This window comes from Brachyhypopomus gauderio, chromosome 6, assembly GCF_052324685.1.
Source record: "Brachyhypopomus gauderio isolate BG-103 chromosome 6, BGAUD_0.2, whole genome shotgun sequence".
Classification (NCBI taxonomy): Eukaryota; Metazoa; Chordata; class Actinopteri; order Gymnotiformes; family Hypopomidae; genus Brachyhypopomus; species Brachyhypopomus gauderio.
The window spans coordinates 15,667,380-15,690,228 of NC_135216.1; the positions used below are offsets into that span (position 1 = coordinate 15,667,380).

At 40.5% G+C, this 22,849-nt stretch overlaps 1 long non-coding RNA gene across 1 annotated transcript in view; it reads left to right on the top strand.

Annotated features, from left to right (window-relative positions):
- Positions 1 to 1,135: 1,135 nt before the first annotated feature.
- Positions 1,136 to 22,849, top strand: part of LOC143517017 (uncharacterized) — a 22,256-nt gene continuing 542 nt past the window's right edge. Inside the window, exons 1-3 of the long non-coding RNA XR_013131835.1 lie at positions 1,136 to 1,314; positions 21,106 to 21,170; positions 22,087 to 22,849. The exon at positions 22,087 to 22,849 is cut by the window's right edge and continues 542 nt beyond it. This is a non-coding gene — a long non-coding RNA (uncharacterized LOC143517017). The remainder of the gene's footprint in view (positions 1,315 to 21,105; positions 21,171 to 22,086) is intronic.

Genomic DNA, 22,849 nt, shown 5'->3' on the forward strand with positions numbered 1-22,849 from the left:
TTAGGACGAAATCTACAGCAGTTTCTCAGATGCCCTCCATTAAGCTTTATACTGTGAAAAGGAAAGTGATTAGGGAGATTACCTCAGAATTACTCCTGCTAGTGCAAAGAATACAAATTTATGTGGCTGTATTCATGGCTGTCAGAATACTGGAAAACACTAACTGCTTTAATGTTGCATAGATTGCAGTCATGTTTATCATATAATGATGGTTTGGTTTGACATTGTTGAGAGTTTGAGGTCGGCTTTTGTCAATTAGAGATCAAATGTGCTTCAGCACAAGTGAAATCAAACTCTTCACCATAAAAGCAGTTATTTTTATTCTTCCCGCTGTTGTGTACAAAAATAAAGGAGAAGGAGGAAAAGAAGACATAAGTTCAGGTGAATGTCTTAATTATTAAAATGGGAGTCATGATATATGTCTGATGAAAAAGGAATTAAAGTGCTGTGACAGGGCTGTTAATTAACTGATGAGATTATCAAGAGGGAGACAAACCACTCTCTCTCTCTCATATATATATTATAAAAATAAAGAGGGACAGAGAGAGTGATAAAGGGGAAAAAAAGACTGAGAATTTTCACATATGCACATGACAACATAATAGAGACACACATCTAAGAGACAGAGAGAGACATCTGTTTGGAACATTGTGTCTTCATTTGCCTCAGACACATTAATGATTTTGTAATAACCAGCATTTTTCATTTCTGTTTCAGTGGCTCCACATAATATTATCTCTGGAATATCTCTGGGTTCTAGGTCCCACATAGCAGAATCTGCAGAGATGACAGTGGAATGTGTGCACTGAAAGGACCTTTGAAGAACTACTTAAAAATTATGATGCTCAACATTCATAGTCGTAAAAAAACGCTGTTGAGTTATCAGGAGCATTCTGGGCTGTAAACTGTAAACTGAAAGCTTTCTCAAAATGTCTTTTCCCGTCGCATAACACATTTGTAGTTTGTCCTCACTGCAGATTCCTCCCAGTCAAACGCTGTGAGGAAGTAACTGCTCATGAAATGTCTTCCACCACAAAGTTAGTGGTGAACCTTCTCGCAGTGTGGAGAGCAGCCTCGCTGTGGAGTGACTCTTCTCAGGAGCAGAAGCATCTCCAGATGTTGACTGACAGGAAGTTGCAGCCCACTGTTAGCTGAAGCGTGTGGGAGTTGGAAATGGTTCCACCTTTTTTATTTAGTCTAGAGGATAACACTACCCAAAGGTCCTGTGCCCACGTCTTAGGGAAGGACGCGTCTCCCGTGTTCGGTTTGTCAACTGTTCTGATTACAAAGGGACAAAGGCAGTGGAAATGAGAGGTGAGAAGACTGGCCAATCCACTCCTATTCTCTAGCCTGCTGATGTCTCATTTGGTTCCGATTAATGATCAGCGCATGCATTGGGGGGTTAGGTCTGATAAACATATTGTTACTAAAGCTTGTTAACATAACATTGCTGCTTTTGGTCAGTGAAATCATGCTTCATTATTTCCATCTCTCCCTCTTCCTACTTCACCCCTACTCGCGCCCTCTCTCTTTCTCTCTCTCTCAAGAACATTTAAAGAAGGGAGCAGTTTGCTGAATGATTATAATAGGACCTAAAAATAATCAGTCAATCCATCATCAATCAATCAAGGTGCAGAAGTGTTAATCAAACATGGCTCTGTCTAAAACCTCATGCTAGTTTGCTTTCCAGATACAGTGCCAGCCTCATGCTGGTTAAATGGACTCCGAGGTATGGAGGAGATTGCTTATGATCGAACATGTCATGGTTCCTGGGGCCACGTGCTGTGGCTTAGACGTTTCTAAAACGTTTCTAAAGTTTTAAAAGTCTTACTTATGGGCCTTTTTATAATAGCCTCAAATTCCGGAAATGAAGTAACCTGACCTATTTGAAAAAACGTTGGCAGAAATGTTGAAATGCGGATGTAAAATGTCCCATGATTTATCGTGGTGATGCCTGGAGGATGAGTAGACTGAACAGTGTGGGTTTTGAAGATCCTCGTTAACTGGAGAGATGTCCCCTACAATCAGTTCCCTTTCCCACAGTGAGTCTGATCGCCTCCAGCAGACCTGCTGTTACAGCAATCTGGCTTGTCAGTCAAACAAAATCAGCAATTTGTATGCTCAAATTTCTTCAAGTCAGTGACTACTGACCATGACTTGACACTCGGGTTGAAATCTGCTAGCAGTGTTAGATGTTGTGTAGGACAGCGATGAAACTGCATACTCACTAACAGAGCACCTGAAATGGCCATAGAGGTCTTCCAGATTTGAAACAGAACCAGTATTTTTCCAAGATTCAAAGAATAAACACATCACTTTACCACTGTAGGCTGGCCAAAGGCTCTATCCATCATTATTGTGCGTTACAAACGTAAAGATCAGATTTCTGCTGGGCCTACTTCAGGAGATCGGCACCGGCCTCCTCTGGTGTCCTGCTGCTGGTCCTTTGAACACGTAGCCATGTAAATCAATGCATATAGCACTGCATATGTGAGCCATTCTGCCTCACCTACGCTCATTAGTAGTCAAACAAATCTTATATGTGCTTTTAATAGGCATACGATTATAGCCTGGGTCCTGTCTGTCAGCATGCACAGTTTGCCTGCCAAGGTCGTCCCCAGTGACCACGGGTTAGTTTCTAGTTTCTAACCACAGGCTCACTGATGACCAGATATTTTTTTTAGTGGGGGACCTTTCCTGGAACAGTAGTTACAGCGACATGGTATTTGGTGTTGTGAAACTATAAGAGTAGCTAGAGGTTTTAAATTCAGAAATTTAATATAGGATTTTTGGGTGGAGTTTCCCTTTTATAATTAAGCCTCTAGTTTTATGTGATTGTCCTGCATAACTTGCATAAAATCATGTGAATTCCATTTCAAAGCAAGTCTCATAAAAATTTGCCATCATGCTGATGAAAGAGAGAGGTCCGTTTTAAAAACCGTGCGTTGTTTGGCCTTCAGGGAGGACATGCTGTCCGTGGCACTACGGCACCGTGTCTGTCTCCAAGACCTTGTCCAGACATGTCCACCCAGGCCAACACAAGCAGCCAAGTCTCAGAGCCAGGAAGCGACTGGAAGCCGAGACTGCGCGACCCAGCAGGGGCTACGGTCCGCCCCTACCGAGCACCCTGGTGAAACAGCCTAAAACTATTAACATTCCACTGCTTGGCACTTGCTGTACAAAATGACTTTAAAGGAAAAAACAAAAGCATTAGACAGAGGAAAATCCTAAACAATTGGAATTAAAAGTCATTAAAAAGGCACTTTTTCAATGGCAGGAAAAAAAATGCAGATTTTGTCAGAGAGAGAGATAAGCTTTGGTTAAACTTGTCTGGCACTAAGGAGGTCATTAAGGCTCTGGTACTGGTCTAGAGTGCCGTGAGGTTTTATTGGGGTTTTGATCAATGGGGCGAGCCGGCTGGGTGCAGAGAGCCTGGCGTAATGGACGAACAAAAGTTTAAAGTGAAGTAGCACTGAAAAATATGTCTGCTTCCTTGATGAAGCGAGGTGATGAGGTTTCATGTCAGGAGTGCGTAAAAAGGGATCGGTATGTTATTGAAAGGAAAAGCGGAACTGGGCCAGCATTGTTGGGCTTGCAGCAGCAGGTCCTGCATGCAGGAGTCGCACGGCGGCGGGATGTGAGATCCCCGCTGCTACGGGAACAAGGTTGGATTACTGTAAACAGCGAGCGAGGTGTGTGTACAGCTGCGGAGGAAGCACCGGAAGGCCTTCGTTTGGCCTTAGTCAAGCAGAAAGTGCCAGCGTCCCCCAAACGGCTTAACTTTGTAAAGAGAAAAAGAATTTCACAAATCTTCCCAAACTTCCAGCAGCTACATGGTGTCCAAAGGTGCGTAACAGACGTCAGGTAAAGGTCCACCGCGCTCTGCTGTGTGAACGGAGAAACGGGGCTACGTGGGATTGGGCTTGTCACCAGTCGCAGAGGTTGTTGTGCTTCCTGTCGACTGGTTTCTTCCAAGCACACGTTAGGTGCGCTGGCCTCTCCTCCACTCCCAGAACAAGCATCCTCCTTGTGCCACCCTGTTTGCTTGAAGAGGTGGTTTCTCACATAGCTGCATTTCACTGGCTGTCCTAGCAAAGCACACCTCCCTCATAACTCCCTGTGTGTGTGTGTGTGTGTGTGTGTGTGTGTGTGTGTGTGTGTGTGTGTGTGTGTGTGTAGCATTTGTACCCCTGTTTTTTTGCTGTAAGGGTAACCAGGCACACAAAGATTTCCTGTTTTCTGTAGCAGCCAGTATACAGGAAATGTATCCAGCCTACCTGCTGTAGGGGAAAACTAGTTTGTCTCGTTTGACTCTCTGTGCTACTTTGGGAAGCACTAAAAACAACATTAAACATTTAAACAACTGAGATAATATTGCATCTGATATGTCTAGTATAGCAGCTGTATGTGAAATCCTAATTATTAATGTCATATGACATTCAATTATAGCCCTTTATTATATTACATAAATGATAATTGCACAAGAAGAGACTGTGAGATATGAGATGCTGAAAGATACATATATAAATGTTCATGTGAAATATGTAATCATATACACTTAAAGGCCTCTGCCAGAATCAAAAACTGTCCTTGTGAAAATAATTGCATTTCCTTATAAAGATTATTAAATTAATTAATAATTGTAAAACCTAATACAGAATTAATAGTTTATTCAACTGATAAAAGCATTTCTTCTTTTTTCTTAGACCTACAAACAAATCATTGCAATTAAATGACTAGCCTACTGTATTTACTTAACAAAAAACCCAGTGGTCTATTATTATTTGTTTTCATATTAAAATAAAAATTCTATTGTCATAGTCAGTTTGCATGACTAGTGTCGTGTCTTAGATTTTTTGTCTTGACTGCACAGTGTTGGCACCCACAGGGACACGCTTATTCAGGTCCTTGGCCTAGTTCTACTGTAGCACACACTACGAATCAGAGCATCTGGGTGGGGTTACTGGTCTGCAGAACACATTTTTCCACATTTTACTCAAATTCTGGCATCAGATGTAGTATTTTGGTCCATCTCTCTATAAAGAGCCAGTCAAAGGCTTTGGGGGAAAATCTGGTAGAACATTTATTGCAAAATAACACTGGTGACATTCCACTGTCCAAACAGTTGTCCCTTACATTCAGATATTGTCTCCGGTGTGTGGCTAAGACTTCTGGGAAAGTGGAGGCAGGTTTACAGTCACCTTCGGCTATTTGTCTAATACCTGTTATTAATGTCCAGAATGCTAACACTTGCTCTCTAAAGTGAGATAGTCCTCAGCTAAGCTTTCAGCCTGCAGTATTGGTGTTTACAAATCCACTTTTATGAAACATTTTCATTAATAACAGCACAAAATATCATACCACAAGAGAATCTACTGCATTTGATGCAGATGACCAAAACAGATGCAATCAACTAAAAATATTTTTTACATCAATGCAATCTCTATATATTTTAATCCAAAAGACACAAATCATAAACAAGCATTTATCAAACATTATAAATTTATAAAGTATTCCATTTTCTTACACAGCTCAAAACAGACCAAATTTGATTACTGTACTTTTCATTGTTAACAATAATGTGTAAACAAAACAAACCCAGCCTTATGTCGTGTTATGATCTTCAGTGCTTTAGGCCTGCAAGACCAATACGAGCCAAGCGAAAAGGAATGTGTATGAAATCTTATCTGTTATCAACATATAAAGCTCAGCAAGAACTAGCATAACCAACCTCAGGACATGTAGACATCCAGACGTGTACTGAATAGAGCAGGATGAATGTCAATGGGAATGAAAGGAAAGGTGTACGCAGACACACAAAAAAGGGGTAATGTTAACTTAAAGTAGAAATACTATACTGTGAAAGCTCTCTAAAAACACATCCACATGATGTGATTTGTTTAATCGCCGTCAGCACATAAGTTACGTTTTACGGCTGCAATCTTCCCCTTGCCTGAAAATGTCACAATGCTGAAATGATTATGGCAGCTTACATTCCAAGACTCAAATGAATCTGAAAGCCATTTCACTGAAAATGACCCAATGGGGTGGGTGTGGGGGGGGGGGGGGGGGGGGGGGCTTTCCTGTCTACACAACTATTATGTCTACAGAACAAGACCTCAACACACATTGCAGGTTTGTATTTACTGTGTTGAAATTTGAAAATGAGAGCTGCCACTCTAACATGTTAATTCTACCTCCTCCCTCCCTTTAAGAAAAAGGTTTTTAAAGGTGTGGTAAAAACAAACGGGTTTAGTACATGAGAACAACCACCTCAAGCAAGATAACTCATCACCTTTGCAGAGAGCGCAGAGCAGACAGAAGGTGTTTCATTAACACAAAGGGAAATTCTCCCACAAACAGCTGATTTTCAATTCCTAGCTCTTTTCTTTTAAATTTCAGCGCTCCTGAAACTCACTCCGTCTCTTCTAATGTGTTATCACTCAGAATGTCCTCTCCTCTTAATTTCCACCATATTATGGCTTTTTGTGTGTCTCACATCATATTCCAAAACAGGCTCTCATGCCGCCAGACTCAGTCTAGTTCCTGCTCCTTCCATAAGAGGGTTAGAGAGCAACAGTGGTTTTGAGGACGCAAGAATAAAGCCGCACACTGTCCAGAACAGGTGCAGACATCCGCACTGTCTAATGAGGTCCTAAAAGACTGACCTGCTCCATATGTGCAATGAATACAGGAAGTTCTGGCACCACAGATATACATGCACACACTTGGCCTCTTAGCCAGAGAGAAAAACACACACACAGACACACACACACACACACACACAAAATAGCAAGCAACATTCAAAGCCATTACACTGCAGTCAATATAGATACCAATTTACTTACACATTTAAAACAAACATCACCACAAAGAGCACAGTGCACCAGACAAGCGCTTCTCAGATAGCGACAGGGTTTCTACCCAGATGACTGACTATTTAGGCAAGACAAAAGAGTCATTTTGCAACCCACTCCTTCACCAGGGAATCTTAAATATTTGTTCATTTACTCCTGGAGCCATCATTCCACATCAAACAAGCATCCCACAGGAAAAGCCTTGCCCCAGTACCTCAGAAATATCCAGAAGAAAAACTAGAGAGAGGAGGCTGTAAACAAGACCATGTGCTGTCTGAAACGAAGCGAAATGTTTACACTTTAAATATATTCTGCTTCAAGTTTATGAGCAACAATATGTGTTGCGCCCAATATAAAACTTCAAACCCAGTCTGTGCTTATACATGGTTTAATCCACTTTCCACATCTGCTTTTTGCCAGTGTGTATTCACATATGAAAATACAGAAATATGCTGTGTGCTCTAATTGGAAATGAGCAGACCTTGTACAATAATCTCCACATGCAGCGTGTTCTGGGACTTGCTGTTTTGACTCTAGACCCACAGTGGAACACATTGTGAGGCAGTTCAATAATTTAAATGAAAAACTGGCTTGTACAGGATGGCTTATGGCATCTTATTTTATTTTTTCATTACTATTCTTAGTCAGCATCACACCTTTAGAGAAGATATTTATGTGAAATTACCATCAGAAATATTTGATAGCAATTTTGGAAATGAATGGGCTAAAACCTGAAACAAACCAGACAAAAATGTTATAACCAATTAGTCTGGCTAGCATAGCATTACATGTATAACTAGAGTGATGGTTGTTTTGAACATGACAACAGAGACTTGGCAGATGAATGAGGGGTGGAGCTAGACATGACAGTAGTATAAAAAGTGTTGTAAAATGTTTTACAACTGCCAATTTTCAAATGTAATTTAGTTATTCTTCCTTTACACTACCAAAGTCGCAAGTACTGTTCCACTCCTCTGAAAGAGTGAATTCAGTGACTGGCATTTATCTACCGTATATTTTCTAATTGTATAATCAATTTTAACAGTAGGACCACTTTTATGATCCACTGTACCACAGAAAATTCATAGAAAGATTCAGGAAACTCCAGAGGTGTTTTTAAGATGTTCAGATGCAAGACAAGAGAAAGCAACCAAGCCTGCTAATTCACACAACTTTGAACAAATGCAGAACATAAAGACTCATGTCAGTGGATGACCATTATAAGGATGAGTACCTATGGTCAGTCATAAGGTCGAGGAGACCATCAGTACCTGTGGTCATTTGATGGACTTTGATGGATCCATCAAAATTTGCCATGGGAATGTAGACCCACAGAAGGACATAGATCACAACCCAGTCACTGGCACTGAAAGGAATTTTTCCCAATATGCCATGTTTGATCATATGTAGGCATAGAGAATAATTAAAATATATTCCACATAGTAAAACTACACGTGAAAACATTAACTGCATTAGATGTTGTAGAGACTATTGTTATGTTAGGTGTTATTGTTGTGCTTTGTCTTCAAACCCTGCCCCAAACATTCAAACATTAGTTTCAGAAACTGATAAACCGATAAATTTCAAACCTAAATGGAAAGAAAACATAATTCATAATTCGTTGGCCGTGGTCAAAGTGCCACATACGAGAATCATGGTGTGTCTTTTCTGTCAACGTAGTACTGATTTCCATAGTCTGATCTTGTGATAATCATACTGCAGAATGACTTATTAGACATCATTTGAATATCTCATTCTAACGCAATGCTCTATTTAGAAAGGCTCAATGCATTTGTGGTGTTTATGCATCTCCTCCCTCCAACTGCATCTAGAGGCACAGGATGCAGTCGCTGCAGCGTGAAATGAGCTTTTTTCATCATTACATTGTTCAGTGTGGGACAAGCCTCAGCTCAATCTTGGAGCATGCAGAGACATCAGTTCAGGCCCACAAACCCCAGCTGGTATGTGCATACAACTGGTGCCATATATCCAAGGATCGATTTGAGGGGGATGTGCAGGGATGCTATCCCCCCAGTAAGAGAGAGAGAGAGAGAGAGAGACTGCCAAGTTAAACTGTTAAAGCTGCCGACGTCGGCATGACCCCACCCTAAACCAACCCTAACACAACCCTTTTAGGCTTTCTCTCCTGCTCCTAGTTATTACATTATATTGTTTTCATCCAGATATTTTCCACCAACCCAAACAGTTTCTATTTTAGGAGAATGTATTCCATTGGTTACCAGTCCAATTGCTGGTAATTAAATGCCATTGCTTCTTAATTAAAACCAAGCTTCCATAGGAATTATAAATCAGACGTTAGCCATCTTGGTTGAGTATTTAAATCCTATAAAATCTTTTTTTTTTTCCTTTTTAAAAGTGGTTGTACCGAGTAAAAGTTATATGATTAATAAAGTGTATCTCTCTGTATTTTCCGGACTTGTATGTCGCTATATAAATAAAATGCCCTTTTCTACATCGAGAGAAAGCATGGTTGACGTGCAGCAAAGTGTTTCCATGTTTTAAGTAGCAAGCCCGTAGCAGGACGTAACCCACATATATGAAAAGGCAGATTCACTTGCAATTTCTTTCAGGTCTTTGAAAAAACATCAAAAATGTGTGATTTAAGTAAGAGGATTCTGAATAATTTCTTTATACTATCTAACAAAGAAATTATTCAGAATTGTCTTACTTAAATGTTAGAAATCAGCAGAGGTGTATAATCCAGGTTCAGAAAGTAAAAGTCCTCACCAGGATTTTGCTCAGGCTTCCTGGATTGTGTTGATTCCACTAATTTTACCGGGATTGCACTAATTAGAAAATCTAGCAAGCTTGAGCAAAATCCTGGTGAGGACTTTTACTTTCTGAACCTGGATTATAAACCTCTGGAAATCAGTGTATCCAAAATGTTCTTTCAAGCTACTAGCTGAAAAAAGCCACTAGTTAATATCTTAGCCCAGATTGTCCTCAATTTTGAACTGGCTAGCTAGCCAACTTCAGTCTCCATCTCAAAAACCCCACCCACCCTGTGCTCCCATCTCTCATCACAGGGGTTGTTCACCAACAGGTGTGGTGACAGTTGGATCTATTGTAGTTGTAGCATGCTGATTTGCTGACGTCATGTTGCACATAATATTAGTGCTAATACACAGTAACTCCTGAGAACCAACAAAAATAGCACTAATAACTATACAAAAATGCATGTATATCAGTAATATGAACACATATGCTTTTATATCTTCAAACTTCAAGAAACAACTTAATTTTATGCTTTACCTTGCATTGACTTCCATTATTATTATGTAGCCTATCGATTTTTAAAAGGCACATTTTAACATGTTAAATTAAAACATTCCGTCACAGGTGGAACACGTGGGAAACAAGCAAATATGCAAATATTGCAGAAAAATAGAGATTTAATACCGTATAAAGTGCTCCAACGTAAAACCAAACACAATAAACAGCAACTAACTGGTACACAGTCACAACATATATAGGTACAGACAAACGATACCACTCACCTGAGAGGCGTACACAAAACAAAATAACACAACACAAGCATTGCTGCTCCTGCTGATACATATTTTGTGTTAATTTTACTTTTTGTTTCTTTTTTTATATATAAAAACAGCTTTCTGATCTTGCTAAGTAAAATTATATTTTAGTTATCTGGAAAAGCTTATGCTGAAAAATGATATAAAGCACGACGGGGTCATTTTATTAGAGTGGTTATGACCCCAGAGGGTTAATATCTCCTTTGCACAGGAATTTGAGTTTAGACTCTGAGTGATTACTGATTTATAACAATAGAATATTATAATGTCTGTAAACCCCCAAAGTTAGGACAGTAAGGAAATTTCTCCAGTTTTCACATTAATCCTCAGCAGCACTTCTGTAGGGCACTGTTGACTCAGTCTGCCTGGGCTTCACAATCCTTCCACTGAATCACTAGAGGAGACAAAGTGTGCCAGCCCTGAGACCTGAAGGACTCATTCAGCCTGCAGAGTGCTACTTGAGCTGGAGGGGGAAACGGGCAAGAGACACTCAGGTATGTGTATCCCATGGCTGACCGCCGAGCTGACCACTGTGCACTGAGGACAGGAGTAAATAAGGGCTGATGGGTTGGAGACAGGGCGTCATTTTCAGTTGTGGATGCGGTGATGTGGATGAGTCTGACAAATCAGTAAACAACAGAGTGAGTGCACATAAACACGGCATCACTGTTTCAAAGTGAGTGACGTTTGTTGCTGTTTGCAAAACAGTGACTACATTTTCAACTGTTGCTTTTCCTTCTCTCTCTCTCCCTCTCTGTAATGCCACAGCTAACACACATTGGCATGACAGATTTATGCTTTTAATCAGATGGTCATTACAATATGAGGCCTACAGAGTGAGGAAGGGGTAAACTGAAGCCACAGGTCTGGTGTGATTAAAGCCCTGGGAACGAAGGAGCTGGAGACAGAGAGGGCTGAGGCTATACATGCGAGCGGGACTGGGAGGCTAGATCTCATTTCTCTTTTGTTTCATTGTCTTGTAATATAAGATGACAGAAAACAGCCCCACACAGCATGGCACAAAGCCTCAGAAGGCCCGCTGTGCGCAGTACTTTACCTCGTCCTCCTCTTTTCCTGCCTCGCTCGGATTTTGGACAGGAAGATATTTCATAAGCAGGACGCTCTTTGCTGTTCACCTGCTGGGATGCCAGAGGGGGGTTGAAGTATGGGATCTTTGCCCGGTTCCAATTTTGCCTGATCGTGCTGTGTATGTACGATATGGCATCCAGCAGGCCTTCCACAGCAGGAACACCAAACCAGATCCTCCCCCTCTCATTCTTTCCTCTCTTTATCTCTCCCTCCCCGGGACCAAATAAATCACCCAGTGTCTCTGGCTGTCTGACCGAGAGCTGAACCCCTACCTTTAAAGAGTGACTTGAACAGGCACACCATGCAGTCCTCCTCCTCAGTGTTTTACTACAGGTTAAATGCTCTTGTTTACCTCACAATATGAGGAGATTAGGAGCATAACAGAGGGAGAATGCTGCAACACAATAATAGTTAGAAATAAGCAGGAAGATAATTGGTCTTAATGAAAAGAAAAACATTGATTGGCTTATGGATGATTGTAATTCACAAATATAGCCGCAAGCGGCAATGAGCGGGCTCCTCGCAAGTGGCATAGGTACCGACTTGCATGCCTGCGGCGAAGGCATAGTAGATATGGCTAGGCCAGTGTGTATGTGAAACCTATTGGTAGGCCAGTGCATGTGTGTGCATGTGTAATAGAGAGAGAGAGGTTTGGTGTGATAATGTTTGTGTTCATCAGTTAGAGCTGTGTATGTGTGTGAGTGATTGCATATAATGGGCAGTCTTAGTTGTCACAGTGAACTCACACTGTCATGTCAGACATGTATGTGCTCAATCTGTGATGCATACACATAAGTAGGTGTATGTGTGTGTGTGTGTGTGTGTGTGTGTGTGTGTGTGTGTGTGTGTGTGTGTGTGTGTGTGAATTAGGTGTTTTTATGTGTTACTCTCTAATGTATGGGTAGGCATGGCTAAGGCAGTGTGTATGTGAAGCTTATAGGGAGGCCTGTTTTTTTGTGAGTGCATGTGAAATAGAGAGAGGGAGGGGGAGACAGAGACCATGGGTTGTTAAGTGTTAGAAGGTTGGGGGAGTGTGGGGGGAGTGGATGAGAGGGGCACTCTGCGTGTGTGAGAAGTGAGTGCATGTGAAATAGAGAGAGGGAGGGGGAGACAGAGACATGGGTTGTTAAGTGTTAGAAGGTTGGGGGAGTGGGGGGTGGGGAGTGGATGAGAGGGGCACTCTGCGTGCGAGAATGAGAGCGTGCGTGCCTTCAAACGGCTCTCTACCGCTCCTTGCACTGCTGAGTATGGAAATTGAAAATATTCACTGTAGAGTCATTTGTGGACGGATTTAGCTCAAACTTGGCAAATATCACCTCAATGGTCATGTGAATGGGCATGTCAATTTTCATAAACATAGGACATACTATAGCGGAGTTATTAAAATATGAATTTGATGTGTTATGATGGTACCATTGTGATGCATATGAAAAATATAAATTTGTGGAAATCTTAGGATTTTTTGCACAACATTTGCATTGCATAGTCTGCTAAGTATATCAAGGTGTGATTTGAGGTGATGGAGTGAAAATCCTAGGCGTAGTATGGAAAGTGGAAATTATACATATTTGATAATATGTGAAAATCCGTACATTTTTGTAAAGCACTTGCAATTACAAAGTTGTTAAGGATTCTACGTAGAATCATATGAGTCCAAGTTTGTTGTTTTATGTCATACTATGTGGGCGTAATTCAGGAGTTTCTAGTATAGCGCCACCTAGTGGTGCAATTGCCATCATACCCCAGTATGTCTTAGAGGGTGTGCACCTGAACATGCCATGTGAGTTTCAGGTCAATTGACATATGTAAAGCTTGTAAAGCTTGTGAAATTGTATACTGACAGCTAATTGGTCGATGGTGGCAGCCATATTGGACATATGATGGTGCAGACCTAGGACCTGTCTCAGAGGTGCATGTAGATGATGCATACCAAGTTTCGTGTTATTTGGCCAATCGGTGTGTGCAGGAGAGTTTTTTGGCAGTTATAGCGCCCCCTAGGTGTGAATGTGTGCCAAAATGTATGGGCAGGTGTAGACGCCCAACAGGTACATGTATATGAAATTTGGTGTGAATATGTAAAAGTATGCATGAGATACAGCAGAAAATGTGCATTTTTGGCTGTGAAATTTTTGCCCCTTGACTTGTGTGGCATGTGGCCACGCCCATGTGCAGAAATGTGCATTTTTTGTTAAAAATTATAAAAGTTCAGACTCTTCTGAACGTTTTGATACCACATATGTGCATGTATGTGAAAAATCCAGGGACTAGTTAGCTCTCAAAAATGTGTGCGATTTTGCATATTATGCAAATTAGCTCGAAAACGAAGTAGGCGGAGCTTATGGGTTCTTGAGGCTTTTTGGTAGGTTTGGAGACAAGGAACATGTATATGAAAGAATTTTAAATTTAGGACATACGTGGTACTGGCAATTTACTTGAATGCGTTTGCGTGCGCTGTAGCGCCACCTATGGGCGGATTTGGCTGGCGTCTTGCGCCTGAGTAGCGGGAGGGACTACTACCTATTGACCAAGTTTCAAGTCTGTAGGCCTTACGGTTTGGGCTGTGCGAACCGTTTTAAGGCAGAAAAAGAATAATAATAATAAGAACATGAAGGAGAAAAATCCTAACAATTACAATAGGCCTCCAGCACCTTTGGTGCTCGGAGCCCTAATAATACTGTGAAAAACATGTCTGATGTCTGCAAAAAAGCACTTAACAAGCTATGCAAATCTCAGTCAAGAGCAGATGTGATTCACAATAGGCACACAATAGGTCGTCCTACTTCTACAGTGCTGATAAGGTCGTATACGTTTCAGGGCTACCAGGTGAATGCCAACCTAATCTCTTCCCAGGCAAACAAGCACATTACTAAGTGGATCATTAGAAATTGTAGTATGGCAGCCACCACTCTGACTTCACTTGAGTCCCAGAAAACCTATTTGGAAAAGTCCACCAAAAAGTTCATCACCACTTCCATCCTTATACAACCAGATCCTATGTGCTCGGAAATGAGACTCTGTGCCTCGGAAACGGGGCTTAGGGCAGTGCTATCACTACATCAGTGTCAGCCCGAGAAGCTTCTCCTGTGCAGAGTGCAGTTATGCTGTTTGCAACAGGGAACTCCTGAAGGGTGCATTTGAAGAGTGGTGACACTGGTTGGGGCTGCAGAGCACACTGGTGCTTACAAACCACAAGATCTTCAAATATGTTAAATCAACAAAGAGACTAAATCTTTGAAAGGCCGGGTGAGCCCTGTTCTTCACAGGGATTAGATACATGATCTCCTACCATCCAGGGAATTAAGACACTAAAGCTGGTGCCCTGTTCAGAAAGGCTGACCCCAGAACCGGACAGCAATCTGCCGTCGGCAATCTGCCGTAGAGCCAGTAAGATTAGAGTTACTGGAGGAAATAGATCAAGGCCAGCAGGCTGAACCTGCCCCACTAAAGGACTTGACCAGCTTCTCATATCTACACTATTCCCTGTAGCATCTGGTGATGCACTGAGTACACACAGTGCTGAGTTTTGGACACCCTGGGATTCAACACACCATCCATCTGGTAGGAAATCTCAATATATCTATATAAATAAGCAGATATCCCATCACCATCGTTGACTTTAAAATCCCTCAGACCATACATCAGCAATAACCTGAAGTTGAAATCGAACACTGGACTCGTTGCCCAGATCAGCAACAGCCTCACGTCCTTGGGCAGCTTCAAAAAACCTGATCAAGCAACAACTTCTCATTGTGTTCTATTCATCATCAGTGTCCATTAGAGTTTGGTATGGCAGCATGTACAGTCAAACACGGACTAAAACTACAGCAGATTGTAAAACAGCGTCCCGCCCCACTCCCCTCAGTTAGATCTCTGCTCTCTGACCCCTCACGTCCTGCTCATCATCTCTTCTAGCTCCTTCCCTTAGGGAGACACTACAGGTCACTGTCAACAAGGACTAATGCTCCCCAAACATCTATTTTCCCAAAACAATCAGGACTCTGAACTCCTCCTTCTAGATCCTTCCTCACACACTACTGGTTATGTGTAATATGTTTACGTTATCACAGCATTATTATAATTGTATATCATTAGCAACATGTGGAGAATCTGATGTCTATGTATATTTGTGTTGCACAGTTTAATATTTTATATCAAAAATAAATTCTACTGGCCTTGGTAATTTGGCTATTAATAAAAGTAACCAAATGCTGAAGATTATTATATCAGCATGTAAGGTAGTTTGTCACAGAGTCGATGCACATAGAGACACAAGTGCTCAGAGTATTAGCATGTTTAGTTAATAGTAAGCACCTTACTAATACCAAACTGCCTAGTCTTGGTAATAAAGCAGTTAGGAGTGAGAGGGACAGCGTGTTGGGTGTGAGTATAGGGTATATATGGAAACACTGCTATATGGGGTGAAGCACGAGAATAGAAACTGGTACTGGGCTTAGAAATAAACAAACAAACAAACAAATAAAAACCTACAGGCCTAACAGTGTTTTGCATTAACAGTGCTGAAGCGAGATATGGTGCTTGTTTTATAGATTTAAGAATTCCATCTGAAGATGCAGTGGATGAAGCTTTTAAAAGGAAAGCTGAAGTATTAGACTTGGTGGCTGGGGTGAGAAGACAGGTGGCAGGCACTTATAAGACTGGTAGAGATACGTGTTAAGCTATCTGTAGCCATGTCTGCCTCATCACTGTGTAGTTTGGCCTTAGAGGCCAATAATAAAGATTAACTGTGAACTAGATAACATAGTAGTTGAAAGGGTTTGCTAGTGGTTGTGGATAATGAGAGCATGGACTAGTTGGGCTAATGTTCCATAAAGGTAGTGTGGCTGAGCATGTAGTGTCATTGTGTAAGTAATGTGGCAGATCCACGTGGAACTGGTGCCACCAAGTTTGTAGTAATGGTGCCAGTTGAGCTGGGTACGGTCTTAGTTCCTGGAGAGGCTAATATGGGTTGTACCAGTTGAGAGGCTACCAGCCTCCATTCTTTCCTTGGTCAGGAGAACCTCCTGAGGTCATCACAGGAGGTGATTGGATGTGTTGTAGTGAGCACACCTGGGAGGGTATCAGATGACAGAGCGACATTATAAGGAATAAATGGATCACCAACATTGACCAACCCAAAGAACTATGTCATGGAAATCTTTGCAGTGGTGGTCCTTTCAAGGTTCTTAAGAAGAGGGCAAATTAAGATGAGGTAAATTTTTCTGTCATGTCATATTTGAACAGGAATTGGCCTTCTCTTAATTTTTAGCACAAAGCTGGAAGCATATAATTGTTTAAAATGTATATGTATGTTTTATTATTACCTTTACTGGAACTAGGGGCCTAGCCCAATCCCTGGAAAACAATCCAAGAACATTATCCGTTCTCCACCAAGTTTTACTGTTGGCACTGTGCGTTCCAGTAACTAGCATTATTCTGGCAGATTTATCCATCAGGCTGCCAGATAGTGAAGCGCGATTCTTCATTCGAGAAAACCTATCTCCACGGCTCCAGAGACCACTGGCAGCATTTTTTACACCAATGCCAGCACTCACTTTGCATTGCAGTGATCCTTGGCTTCTGTGAAGCTACTCACCCATCTTATGAAGCTCCAGATACACATTTCTTGTGCTGGTACCACTTCCAGAGGCAGTTTGGAAGTTTGTAACTCTGTCTCTAGTGTAACAGAGGATACGTGATTTTTATACACTGTTCACTTCAGCATTCATCAGTCCCTCTGTGAGTTTACATGGACTGATGCAAAATGGCTGAGCAGTTGTTTCTCCTGGACTCCATTTCATAACAATTTGACCATTTTACAGTTGACCAGGGAGCACTGAGCAGAGAAGAAATTTCATGAACTGACTTTTGCAAAAGTGATGTCCTATAATAATGTTTGTATATGGAGGATGCATTGCAATATACTTAATTATGTACTGTTAGTAATGGGTGTGGCTAAAACACCTAAGCTCAGTAAATTAGTTGTTCACTTGCTTTTCTATACATCATACATAACTATATAATGGGAAAGACAAGATGTTTAGTTGAAGAGCAGGTCTTCTTAGACAAACGCAGTAGAATTGCTGTAGATTACTGAAAAGCCCCTGATTTCTTGCCAGGGCTACACAGGCACTCTGTTATTCCATTACACTGTTCCTATACCTGTTGGCAGGACGTTTCAGAACGTTTTGATTTGTGGGACATGTTACATTGTAAAGCGGACCATCGTAGCTATTTGTGGCTATTTAAAATAAATCTAGTCCCACGAAGAATGAATTCTCCAACCAAAGATCTTCCAGTAATAAAATCAGGCAGCTAATAACCTACATTACACGTTGTCTTGTCACTGAAAAATCTGTCATAAATCTTTTCAGGAATAAGATCAGTAGCTCATTCAAGATAAATTAATAACGTTCTGTGTAGTCATAGCATAGACACCAGAAATGATAAGCTTTAAGTTTAATTTTAGTTTAAAAACTTAGTTTTACGTTTGTTAGCATTGTATGGGTGTACAATTAAAGACACAAGGTACACATAAAGGATATTTTGTATCATACTAGAATAGAAGGCCTTTATTGCCATTATACACAGCATACACAAAAAAGGGCTTTTTATTCTAGTATGATACAAAAATGATACTAGAGTGTTATATTAAACATTCAGTAAATGTCGAATTAAAAACACTGAAAAAGAAATCTGCTCAAAAGCCAGTGACTCATCAGTTCTAGCTGAGAATGGTCATGATAATCCAATATGCATGCTTGATTGACACCCCATTATAACAGAATCGCAGCATGTAATGCTCATCAAGCAGAGCTGAATATAATGGCACGAGGAGGAAGAATCAGAGTAGTACAACTGTACATGTATGAACCTGCCAATAGCAACTGTGTAGACATCATTGCAAAATAACAGACTAGCACTGAAGTTCTCCGAGTTATTGTATTTAATGTCACTGTAGCCTGAGCTAACACCTGCTCTGATACAGCTAGAATGAACTTGCCATTTTACAAGATTTAATCTTGCTGTCACTAGGATGCCCAAATTCGTGTGAGAAAAATGAAATATTTGCAGGTAATATATATATGCTATGATGAAGTTAGAGAACGTTCTTCATCTTATACACACATGACCTCTCCCTACATAGCTTACTCTGACAAACCCTAAAGGCCGACCTGCATTCAAACCACACTGCTCAACGTGACCAGACTGAAATTAGGCTAGACTTTAATAGGCTACTCCTGGTCATTCTTGAAAGATGCTGACAAACCACAAAGGGATATGACAGCTATAGATCACCTCAGATACCTCAGATGTCACTGTAACAACAAGCTTTTGCCTGCCTGTAGCACTATTCACATTTTCTATACTTAATTATCCTACAATTCAAAGAATCCAGTAATATGTGAGAGAGAAAAATACACAGGTTTATCACAGGGTGCAATAGAGGCAATTGAGAATGCCATTATTTCTCCCCATAGAGGAGGTCTCTAGATACCAAGGAATTTCTCTCAGAACAAAATACAGAGCACTCAAGTTCTGTGCTGTTCAAATTCTAGGTTTCAAAGGGCTGTATGGTTAGGCTAAATGAGGTTTTCTTGTAAAATGTTCTTATTTTTCCACTGAATGGCATTGTTTACCCATATTCATCTAACATGAGAAGATCTTAGCTTAATCAGTTCAGTAGTTAGTATGTCCGATTTTGTTCTCCACGTTAAATTTCCATTTGTACATGAGGTTGTTGAGAGAGCAAAGTGCAGCACAATATCAGGATATCTCTGCCCTGCCCTTGATTCTTTCAAATCATATTTTCATTAAAGCTCCTGACATTTGAAAATGTGTGGATGGATGAATCAGATTTAAAAAGATCACTGGCACTTAAGTCTTTGTTTACAACAGCTATCTATTTTAGAATAGAATAGATGCCATTTGGGAGGAAGAATGTGCTTGGGGAATTCAGTGTTTTTCTTTTTCTTAATCTTCTTTTTTTGTACCATCATCCTTAGGTGGGTGGTCTGGCAAAGAAGATGTGCCTAATTATCTTGTTTTCAATGAATGGTATTACTTACTAATGCTCATCCAACATGCAAGTCTTGATATTTACAGATTATTGTAGCCACTAACACAGTCCTCATTAGGCTTCAATGGAGCAAAAACATTTTGTGATCGAAAAGTAGCAAATAGTATTTATGAATGTGATTATGTTCCATTTTCTTTCTGTGCAGTTTACATGAGATGATGAATCAAATTACTTCAGTATTTGAACTTCAGTAGTGTTTGAACCAATTAATGGTCTAAAGAGAAGATGCCCAATGTGGAGGCAGCCATGTTTAAAACTGATTTAGTTCTGAATTTCTGAAACACCCAGGCCACTAGATGTCATTATAATGGTTGCCTCATAATGTGAAGAAGAATTGGGGTGAAAAAAACTTATTGATCCTTAAATAATCAAAATGAAATTAAAATGTTGTTTTTGTTGACTAAATAATCATATCTATAGTCATATGATTATCTTTAAGTTAACTTGAAATAGCTTCAAAGTGAAAATAATAATGTTACGAAGACTAAAATAACATTTAACAAATAAATGAAACTACTTTGTGTAGCATGTAATTAAGCATACACAATCAGAGAGAGAGTAATCTAACACCATGCTGCCAATGACAACAAATGCCAAATTTAAATTTGATCCAACTATGAGTCTCCTTGTACTAGTGTACTAGAGCACACAGACACACAAAAGCAGAAACATACCAGAGAGATCAAGCCACCATCCTAGCAGGATACAAGCAAAGAACTAAAAGCCCACAGTAATACCACTAGAGATATTAACCACCTGCAACCAATAACTGGGGGTAGTGCTACAAAACATAGGAAGGAATATTCTACCTATCAAAATAAAAGGCTTAAAGATAAGTCACCCTCCTACATAATGGAAAAGTTCTCCAGTAAGACAATGGCTAACAGGCAAAAGAGGGTTTCTGTGAGGGACTGATGTCCAGTGCTGGCACATTCACACCAGCTTCAGCCCAAGTTTAGGCTCAGGCCTGTGTGTAGTGTTGTGGGGTTTGAGGCATCCGTACAGTCAAAGTAGTTGAGGTGGAGCCTTTCATCTATCCTCACAGCTTGGTGTTCCAATAGCTCTGATACAACACATCAGTAACATCGCATTTATATTGGTGAAATATTATTAGGTTTGTCCTATGAAACAGAACCCTGTTTTCCTTTTTTTGGATTAGGGTATTGAAAATATAAAAAGCAATATTTTCAAACAACCACTCAAACTGTAACGAACCGCACTCAGCAATGAATCATAATTTCATAACAACAGAATGTCATAATTTTCTAGCACGCTGGCTTTATCGTGTGGGTGTAATTCTTTATGGAGAAGGCTTGCTGTTCATTGTCATTTTGCAAAAGTGACCCTTTCTCTGGACCTGTAGGTGGACCAAAGCTCAGTGGGCTCTGAGGACACTACTGAGGGTTCTGAGGACACTACGGGGGGGCCCTGAGGACACTAATGAGAGGCCCTGAGGACACTACTGAGGGTTCTGAGGACATATTAGGTTTATTTTTAGCAACTGATTTAGTGATAATTTTCATACTTGCAGGGATCCCTCAGTAGTGTTTGAACTGCCGCAGTCAGAGACTCCTGGGCACTGATCCCACTGCCTCCGTCAGTAATCCATCCCTGCTGCTCAACAAACACAAGATAAGATGATTTATGATCTTCTAATAGTGATAAGCCCAAAGAGGTTAATGTGGTAGTGCATGCAAGCCTGATTAAGTTGTTGGAGGTGCATACTCCCAAAGTGCACATATATCGAATACATTGAATTCTGTTACTATGAGTCCTTGTTAGACTTTAAGCACACAAAATTATACCCTAGCCATCCTTTCTAGCTACCTACGTAGCTATGTATGGGAGCTGTTGGGTTCGCTAAAAGGTGTTGGTGATCTCATATCAAATCAATCAAACTATTATTACTATTTTTGTTGTTGTTGTTGTGTCTTTATGGTCTGCTCCCAAATGAACTGGCCAAGACTGGGAGAGAATGCCTGACCTATGATCCATCGCTTGCTCATATTGTCAGGTTCACATGTGTGTCAACAAATCTGAGAACATCTTAGAAGAGTGGAAAATCTAGATTATGTCAAATTTTCAACAGTCCAGTCCAGCTAGCTCAATATTCAATTTATGAGACTTCAGAGACCAAGTTAGTCATGCAGCATAAATTTCTATGGCAATATAGTCGGGTAACAAGTGATCCATCACTGTAAGACAGAACAGCCAGGGTTAAATCGTTAAAACTAATCTTAGAGTTAAGCAATAAATCCTGCTTTGTGAGACAAACAACTGAAAAATGAAAAATACAAGAACAAAACTGACATCTTATGAACACAACTAGCTTCTTATGAACTGTATCTTTTGAAAATTCTATTATTTCATTAACAAATGTAATTATTGAATGAACAAGTGTAATTATTATTATATGTTCAAAATTTCTGTATACCTACATTTTCATCTCTAAAATGAAAAAAAAAAAAAATGTAAAGTTTGGTTTATGAATTATGAAGTTTTTTTTTTACAGATGGAGGAAAATTAAGCCAGACGGCTGGCTTGTGTTGTAATAAATACTTACAGCATATTGCCTCAGTAATGGAATAACCATCTGCAGAGCCGGTTCAGACGGTTCAGGTGTGTGTGTGTGTGTGTGTGTGTGTGTGTGTGTGTGTGTGTGTGTGTGTGTGTGTGTGTGTGTGTGTGTGTGTGTGACGGGGGAGGGGGGGGTTGTATGTTTGTGTATGCAATCGAATGTTAACATTCAATACAGGCCAGAGCATCTTTAAGCATGTAACGATGGTGGCCACAGGGTACATGAGACATGCTGAGTGAGGATATTAAGGTTAATTTACAATTGCCACCACAACAGAGAGCATGGGCACAGAAGCAGGCAAACCCAGCAACACAGTTCAAAACCCATAATGCAACAGGCAAAGGGTCAGAAACACCAATAGAATAGTAAATATACAGTAGTATAAAATGTACAGACTTAGAGAATGCACTGTGCAAGACTTCAAATATCAGGAAGATGTGTGTACAGTAAGTAAACAGTCTAGGCAGGAACTCAGGAGAGCATGTGTGGGTGAGAAAGGGCAGGAGAGTAGAATAAGTGGGGAAGTACCAGGATGTGGCTGAAGGAACAGTACCCGAGCTCGATCACAACATGACTAGTAAGTAGCTGTGTTTATTTGAATTAAACATAGTTATGGTGCCATTCTAAAAACAACAGTATTTGGTCACTTGTGTTCTATGTTCCAAGTATCCTCAATGACAATCATTTAGGCTTTATT